The following is a 9532-nucleotide window of genomic DNA, read 5'->3' as shown; positions in this document are numbered from 1 at the left end:
TACATATCTACCCAAAGGTGCAAAGTCAGCAGTAATTTACAAAAACATTAATCCAAAAGGACACCTTTACCCATATGTTTATTGCAGCACTATTTACAATAAATAAGTTATAGAAACAACCCAAATGCCCTAAAATAGATGGCTGGATCAAGAAGATGTGGTATATATCCACAATGGAATATTATTCAGAAATCAAAAAAGATAAACGTATGCCATTCGCAGCAACATGGGTGGAGCTGTAAGGGATTATGCACAATGAAATAAGTTAGAAGGAAAAAGAATAATATCGATGGTTTCACTTATAAGAGGAATGTGGGGGAACTAAATAAGGGATCAGGGAAAAATAATCACAGGAAAAATAATATCAGGGAAAATAATAACAATAAAAAGCGCAACAAAACAAAAATAAACAGACAATATATATTAGAGACATTCTGCCACGGAGTGGGAGGAGGAGGGATCAAAAAGAGTGCAGGAAAAGCACAAGGGACTTTGGTGATGGTGCACGTGTGAATTGGTGGTGGAAATTCTATAGGGACTACAGGGCCTCCCAGGTGGTGCAGGCAGTTGAGCACCACACTGTAAAGCTGTCCAAAGCCTCTGCAGTGTGGGTTTGATTCCCAGCTGGCTGGCGAGAATCCCACATGGTGCAGCAGACCTCTCTTATCTCACCCGCTGCTCCCCTCAGCAGTGTATTTCGTCAGTCTGCCTGTTCTGCCCCCCACTCTGTCTCTGGTGCATCCTCTCACCCTCCTGCGCATCTGGACTGTACCCTGGTTCTTGTATAAAAATAAATAAATCTTAAAAAAAATAAATTCTATAGGGACTACAAATGAGAAGAGAAAGCAAACATTGTACCAAAATGAACAATTATGTAAAATATTAATTAATTAATTAAAAAAATACTCCTGAAAAATAAATAGATCAAAGAAGATATGACATGAGAAAAAAAAAAAATCATGAAACGAATGAAAGTGGAAACACAACACACCAAAACATGTGGAAGGCAGCAAAAGCAAGGACGATTGGGGGGGCTGCTTACACTAATATATGTGAGCATTAAGATAAAAGAATGATATATGTAACCTAACTTTATACCTAAGGATCTAGAAAATGAATGAACCAAGGTGCAAAGTCAGCAGCAATTTAAAGAGTAGGTGTCTAAAATAGACACATAGACAAATGAAACAGAATTGAGAGCCCAGAAATAAACTCTTGCCTATATGATCAACTGAAATTTAATAAGAGAGCTGAGAATAATAATGGCAAAAATTTAATTTCTTAAATTAGTTTGGCTGGGAAAACTATCAATAGATGTCTACATGCAAAAGAATGAAATTGGCACCTTACCTTACACTACTCACATCCTTGACAGCTGAGTTTTCTCTTTACACAGAGCAAGTGCCTGCTCTTTACTTAAGCAAGTGGCTTAAGCTTTGATTGCCTCAGTGTCCACTACAAAGAGGCATCTAGTTCAAACAAGACTATTTTGAATAAGCACATTTCCTGACACACAACCAGATAAAGAGCTGTGGAACTTCTGCATAGAGCTTCCTTTGTTTTAGAGATCTTGGCTGAGTTCATTAACTGGACATTTGAGTCACTTTCTTTTTCACTTTTGATTCTTTCAATTTCTTCTCTTATGTTTCCAATTAAGCAATAAAAAGGATCATGAAAGACTGGGTCCCTACCTCAACCACACTAAAAAGCAGAATCCAGGCCTGATATCTCTCTGTCTCTCTCCCTCTCTCCCCCACCCCCTCTTCTTGCGGCCTCATTATGTAGCCCCAGGTGTGGTGTGCAAATTCCAAGGATTGTAGAGTAATAAATCTTTATTTTTCCAAGGTTTCCTGGTGGTTACTGCTGAAGGGTGTCTTGCCATTTGTATTGGTTGTTGATTAAGTGGAAGATGGCACAAAACACAATTAAAAATGGATTAACAACTCAAATGGGATATCTGAAACCATAACAATCCTAGAAGAAAACAGAGAGAAACATTTCCTTGACTTTGGTCCTGCCAATGTTTTTGTCTATGACAAAAGTGACTGAACTAAAAATAAAGAAGTAGGACTATATCCAACTGGAAAACTACTGTGCAGTAAAGGAAGTGATCAACAAAATGAGAGGACAACCCATGGCATAGGCAAAAATTTTGCAAATTACATGCCAGAGAAGGAGTTCCTATCCAAAATGTATAAAAAATAAAAATCAATAATCCAATTAAATTTTGATAACAGATTTGAAGAGACATTTTCTAAAAGTCAATATGCAAATGATCAAGTTCACAAAAAGGGCTCAGTATCACTTATATCAGATAAATGCAAATCAAAAGTGGAAGTGAGAGACCATGTCACACTGGTCTGCAAGGTTATGACCAAAGTCAAGAGGTAGCAATGGTGAGCGGCGGGGAGGAGGGAACGGGGTGGGGATCTCTCAAAGCAGCAGCGGGTGCAGGAGACATCCCGGCCCAGGAACATGGATCTGGGTTCCATGGCTCTGTCTCCCAGGGCTTGTGTCTCCAAGAGAGCGCAGGTGACACCCCTGAAGCCTTTGCAGTCCCCTCCCCCAACCTCTCCTGGTGCTCACAGGAAAATAACACTCAGACAGACACTGCTGGACAAATACCCTGATCTGGGACCCAGGATATGCACACCCTGTCCTGGGTCTGTCTCCGCCTACCTGTGTGAGTTTCAATGCCTCTCTGAGCCTCAGGTCTCCTTGTCTCATAAAGAGCCTCTGCCCCCTGGGGCTGCTGGAGCAACAGCAGCACAGCAGCAGCAGCAGCAGTAGCAGCATCTGGCTCCTGTGTACTGAGCACCTGCTTGATGTTAGGTCTGTGCCGAGTGTTTACCATGGGGTCTCTTCACCCTCACACAGTCCACAGTGCGGGCTCCTGCTCTCCCATGTCACAGATGGGGACCCTGAGGTGGAGCAGGGAAGGGGGAGATCCAGGAGGCCAGGCCAGAGTCTCCCTGGGAGCTGACAGGACACCTACCCCCTCCCTCCCAGGGCCCCTCTGAATGTCAGCCTCCTCTTCTCTTGGCTCTGAGCACCCCTCCCAGGCAGGTGAGGGCACATGAGGTGCTGGGTATGCACTTGGCAGAGGAGGGGTCCTGTAAGTGTTGCCTCCTCTGGTCCCAGATCCACCCTTTATAGGGGACCCCAGTCACTGACTAGAAGAAGGTCTAGGAGGGTTCAGGGGTGGGCCTGAGGGGGTAGAGGTGGTGGGGGGAGAGAAGATTGACCACAGACAGAGGGCACTTTGTCTACTCACTTGATGGAGAAGCCATATCTACTGGGGCACGAGCCGGCAGTAGCAAGGGTGCCTCTGGATCATATGTCCCACTCCTGTGGGACAAGTGTGAGGTCGGCTGCTCCTGGTCTTCACAGTCCACAAAAACCTTAGCTGGATCAGGGACATTCACTGTGGAGGAGGGGAGGGGGTACCATTGAGGAACATGAAGCAGGCAGGGAACTGTGTCCCCCATGGACCCACCATCTCCCAACGCAAGTCTCCACTGGGCTCATTCCTTTCCTGGGTAAGCTCCTACCCAGCACTCACTCAGAGCCCAGCTTCTCACACCCCAGGGAACCTGCTAGTAGGTGGTGTTGGGGAAGGAAGGAGAAGGGAGGAGTAGAAAAGCCATAGTAAGGAGGAGCCCTGGGGAGTGGGAGACACTGGACAAGGTCAGGAGACCTGGGGTCCGGGAGAGAGAAGGGGGGCTTATTCAGGATCCCTGATGGAATGGGAGCATGAGGAGGGTGGGGGTGATACTCACTGTTCTGTGTCCTCTGAGTCTTCCCTGTCCTGGACCTGGACTCTGGGGTCTTAGCCTGGAGCTTTGATGCTGACAGAAGGTGGGGGTTTCAGGGGATCGAGCTCAGAGTATCCACCTCCAGGTTTCCTCAGACCTCTCCTGGCCCTGGGACACCAACTGAGAAGAACAGGCCTCAAGCAGCAGAGCAGGAAGTCACTGAAAGGAAATCACACTGGCGTGTGGCCAGGGGAGGGGAGGAGTCAGGGCAGTCCTGCTAAGGGCAAAGATTTGGAACAGGACATCCACAAAATCCACCTCCACAGGCAGGCCAGATTCGTGGAATTGGGGTGCTCACCATGCTGGGCAGGGAGCCCTGAAGCATACAGGTGCAGATGACTTCAGAGTGGTGCCCCACCAACCCCCACCCTGCAACATGCATGTAGAGCTGGGTGTGGGCTTTCTAGGGAGGTGGGTGTGGGGTGCAATGCAGCTCTCAAAATGAAACTACTGCCGACCCAGGGAACATTGTTCCAGCCATGCCTGGTTTTCAGGGTTTCCTGAGCCCCATTGCAAATCCTGTGAAATATGAGGGTCACTGAGGTATATATTCCAGGCCAGGTCTGCTTTGCAGGCAGCACAGGGCTCAGCAAATCAACATTCCCATGTGAAGCAGAGCTGGGGACAGCGGGTGCCAGAGTGACATCCCCTGGCCCTTTCCTGTTGAGGAATCGTTTCTGGAGGTGCCTGGCTTGACCTGGGCTGGAGGGGCCAGGCCTGAGTTGCTGTAGCTCAGACTTGCTTGGACACTGACTCCTTGGGTAACTGATTCATTGCCTTGGACCTCAGTTTTCTCACCTGTTAAAGGGGCCCTCTTAAGTCATCCAAGAGGTTCAAATTAAGCAAAAGCTCATAGTAAGCTTTCAACATTTTATATAATGATTATATCTATTTTCAAAGGACAATACACACTGGAGGACATTCTGACAGCAGATTCACCAGGAGCTGGAAGTGCTGCCCTAAAGGAGGGATGATGTCAGGAAGATTAATTTGAGGCTCCATGGGGGACCCTATGACTCCATGTGTAGAGAAGTTTATTCTGGAAGAGGGGATTTGATGCAGTTACAAATGACCGTTCTCTCAGATACTTTAACAAGTTTGTCTTTCTGTTATTTCTTGCAATTTCCCCCTTGCTTGCCACGTTTGTCTTCCTGCGTTCCAAGGAAAATGAGTTAAAAAGCAGTTGTTGAAGAAAGCAAGCTGGTAGCCACCCTTCTCTGTGCTTGCACCATCCCCCTACCCTTTGCAGATCTGCCCATCTCCCCTTTTATCCCTGTGTATAAATAACGCTGCACTCTGCCAAACAGCAGGATGGTGGTCTTTCAGACACAAGCTGCTGCCCTCCTCATTTGTGGACAAATTAAACCACTTTCCTTTCCTCAAACTCTGTTTCCTTTTATTGGCTGAGGGAAACTGAGGCTGGCATTTGGTATCAGTTTGGGTTTTTTTCTCCTGACACCAGGTTTCTGGGACACCAGCTGTTATCCTACAACTCACTTCAACACAGGACCCAGGGTTCAAGGGCTTAATCCTGTACTGCAGGACTACTCCCTACTTCAGATGGCAGTTGCAAATGAGGTGCCCTGATTATCCATCCCATTTGTCTTACCACCTCACAAACGGTTTCAGGTTTGATAGTTTCCTAGACTGACTCTCAGGACACAGGAGCTGTCTCCTTGCTGGTTTATGATGCAGGTTTCTGGCTCAGAACCCACAAAAAGACGCAGCAGGGGTGGGGAGGATCAGGGGCTTTTGAGTCCTGTTCAGGGGTGTCCCTTCGAGCACCTCCGTGTTTCATCAGCAAGGAAACTCTAGCCTGAAAAGGTTTTTTATTTTTAGGTTTTATTGCATGGGCAGGATTGATGAAATATTTGGCTTTAGAGAGGAGCCTAATCTCAGCCCCTCTCCCTGGAAGCCTCAAGTAAAACTGTGAGTGCCGGGGGCATCTGAGGGCCAGGAAGTGTTCTTCAGATGCCATTTCTCAAGACTGGAGCTTTGGGTCAGGGACCTCCCAAAATGCCTGTGGAACTGAGAAAGGGCTATCCCCGCTGTCAGAGGTGAGCTGATAAGCATGCAAAAGCCAGGCCTTGCACTTGACGTGATTTGGAACCCAGAGGGGGATCCATCAACTGTTGGGGTGGGCCACGGGACCTCAAGACCCCCTCTGGAATTAAGTGAAAACAGGGGGAGGGGATTTTCAGGGTCAGCGTCCATCAACATATCCATAGTACCACTGCCCTACTGGAGTCCTGGTGAAACATTACTGGACTCAATCAGACTACCATTTTCCACATCCCAGAAGGAGCACCCCAAAGAGATGCTGGCCAGTACCAGCAATACAGTGTCCCAACACATAGGACAAATTAGAAAACAAACAGCAGGGAGAAGAAAAATGACAAACAACCAAGCGTGTCAAGAAAAGACACACCACAAAGAGAAAACCAACCACCAGATTGCAACAACAGTGACTTGGAAGAACTTCCGAACCTTCCAGAGAGAGAATGTAAAATCACCGTGATTAAAAACCTGAAAGTACATGAAAAGTAAAAAAAATGATATGAGACAAATAATCAATGATCAGAGGAATGAAATTGATTCTATAAAGAGGGAAGTGAGAGAAATGCAAGAGATCAAAGGACTCACGGAGGAGCTAAAGAACTCTGGGAAAAGCAATGAAAGCAGAATAGATGAAATGGAAGAACGAATAAGTGCTCTTGAAGACAGAAGTAAAAATAACCAAAACAGAAAAGGAAAGAGAAGTACAAAGGAAAAGACTGAAGAAAGACTTTGGGAACTATCTGACTCCATGAGGAAAGGAAATACAAGAATTATGGAATCCCAGAAGGAGAGGAGAGAGACAGGAACAGAGAAAATATTCAAGGAGATAATTGAAGAGAACTAACCAAACGTGAAGTAGGAGATGAAAATAGACATACAAGAAGCCAGAAGAACACCAAACTTCTATGATGAAAGGAAAAATACCCAAGACTCAAAATAGTAAAGCTCCTGAGAATCCAAGAAAAGGAAAAAATAGTGAAGCTGACAAGAGGGAAGAAACAGATAACGTACAAAGGAAAACCAATCAGGCTGACATCAGACTTCTCTGAAGAAACACTACAGGCAAGCAGACAGTGGAGGAACATAGTCAACAAAATCCAAGAGAACAAATGCCAATCAAGAAAACTCTATGCTGCAAAGCTTTCTGTCCAATATGAACAAAGAATAAGGACTTTCTCAGACAAACAAAAACTCCAGAATTTCATTATGACTAAACCCTCAGTCCAAAAAATACTACAAGAAGCTCTGAAGCCAGAAACAACACAAGGATGAATACGAATGAAACAAGACAAGGAATAAAACCACAAAAAGACAAACAAAATGGCAAATACAGATGCAAACATATCAATATTAATTATAAATGAAAATGGACTAAACTCATCAATAAAAAGACACAGAGTTGTAGGCTGGATTAAGAAATGGAACCTAACCTTTTTCTGTCTTCAGGAAACACATTTAACTACAAAAGATAAAAATAGACTGAAAGTAAAAGGATGGAAAACAATCCTACAAGCAAATGGACCAAAAAAGAAGGCAGGAACAGCTATACTTATATCAGATAAAGTAGACTTCAAACTATAAAAGGTAAAAAGAGGCCCAGACAGTCACAACATTATGATTAAGGGGACAATGCACCAAGAAGACATAACACTCATCAACATATACTCACTAAATGAAGGAGCACTAAAACATATCAGACTACTATTATCATCTCTGAAAACAGACATTAGAGAAAATGTATGTATAGTAGGAGACTTCAACATGTCACTCTCAACAATGGATAGATCAATAAGACAGAAAATCAGTAAGGACACTGAAGTTCTAAATAAGGATCTAGACCTCATGGGCTTAACAGACATCTACAGAACACTGCACCCCCCAAAAAATCTGAGTACACATTTTTCTCAAGTGCACACTGATCATTCTCAGGATGGATCATATACTGGGACACAAGACAAACATCAACAGATACACTAAGACTGAAATCATACCAACTATCTTCTCTGACCATGAAGGCTCAAACTAGAAATTAACCATAAAAAATGGCAAGGAACTCTCCTATCTCATGCAGATTGAAACCCATTTTACTGGAAGACCACTGGATCAATGAGGAGATCACAGGAAAAATTTAAAAAACCTGAGGCAAATGATAATGAGGACACAACTCTCCAGAACATATAGGACACAGCAAAAGCTATTATAAGAGGAAAATACATAGCAATTCCTGCTCACATCAAGAAGCTAGAAAGAACTTAAAAAAACAACCTAATCTCCCACCTAAAAGAACTGGAAAAAGAACAACAAAAACCCCCAAAAGCCAGGAGAAGAAATGAATAATAAAAATCAAAGCAGAAATAAATGAAATAGAAATTAAGAAAACAATCTGAAAGATCAATGAAACCAAAAGTTGGTTCTTCAAAAAAATATACAAAATAGACAAACCCCTACTAGGCTCACAAAGAAAAAAAACGCAAGAAAGCAATGTTCAACATACCTCATAATCAGGGGAAATGCAAATCAAAACCACAATGAGATACCATCTTAAACCAGTGAGAATGGCACATATTAAAAAAACTAGCAACAACAAATGTTGGCGAGGATGTGGAGAAAAAGGAACTCTGCTACACTGCTGGTGGGAGTGCAAACTGGTCCAACCACTATGGAAAGCTGTCTGGAGGTTCCTCAGTCTGCTAAAAATGGAGCTTCCATATGATCCAGCAATTCCCTCCAAGGTATCTACCCAAAGGACACAAAAACATTAATATAAAAGGACACCTTTACCCCTATGTTTTTTGCAGCACTATTTACAATAAATAAGTTATTGAAACAACCCAAATGCCCAAAAATAGATGACTGGCTCAAGAAGATGTTGTATATATACGTAATGGAATACTACTCAGCAATCAAAAAAGATATTCTCATGCCATTTGCAACAACATGGACAGAGCTGGAAGGGATCATGCTCAGTGAAATATGCCAGAAAGAAAAAGAAAAATGGGACCTCCCCTGGTTGCTCAGAAGTTGAGCGCTGAGCTGCAAAACTGCCCGCAGCCTCTGCAGCACCGGTTAGATCCCCGCCGCTGGCGAGGGTCCCACATCATGCGGCAGACCTCTCCTGTCTCGCCCGCTGCTCCCCTCAGCAGTGTATTTCGTCAGTCAGCCTATTCAGTTCCCCGCTCTGGCTCTGGTGAATTCTCTCACCTTCCGGGGCTCCTGACTGTACCCAGTGCTTGTATAAATAAATAAATAAATAAATCTTAAAAAAAAAAGAAAGAAAAAGAAAAATGCCGGATGGTCTCACTTATAGGAGGAATGTAGAAGATCCAAATAAGGGATCAGAAAAAAAAAAGTAATTATAATAAAGTAAAAATCAAAATCAACAGGCTACTGTAAACCAGAGACATTCTGCAGTGGTGGGGGAAAAGGAAGTAGGATCAAAGCAGGAGTGGGCAGAGCACAAGGAACCATGGTGATAGTTCATGGGGTGAATGGGTAGTGAGAATTTTACGGGGACTATAACCAAGATGAAAATCCATACATTGTACGAAAATCAAAATGATGTAAAATATATATAAAATAAAAAATACACATATATAGGTTGAAAACGAACTTTGCAGTTGATAATTTAAGTAATTTCCCTTTCTGAGGAAATCTAATAA

The sequence above is a fragment of the Talpa europaea genome (genome assembly GCF_964194135.1).
Source record: "Talpa europaea genome assembly, chromosome: 7".
Classification (NCBI taxonomy): domain Eukaryota; kingdom Metazoa; phylum Chordata; class Mammalia; order Eulipotyphla; family Talpidae; genus Talpa; species Talpa europaea.
The sequence above is the reverse complement of the archived record's forward strand: the minus strand, read 5'-3'. Positions refer to the sequence as shown.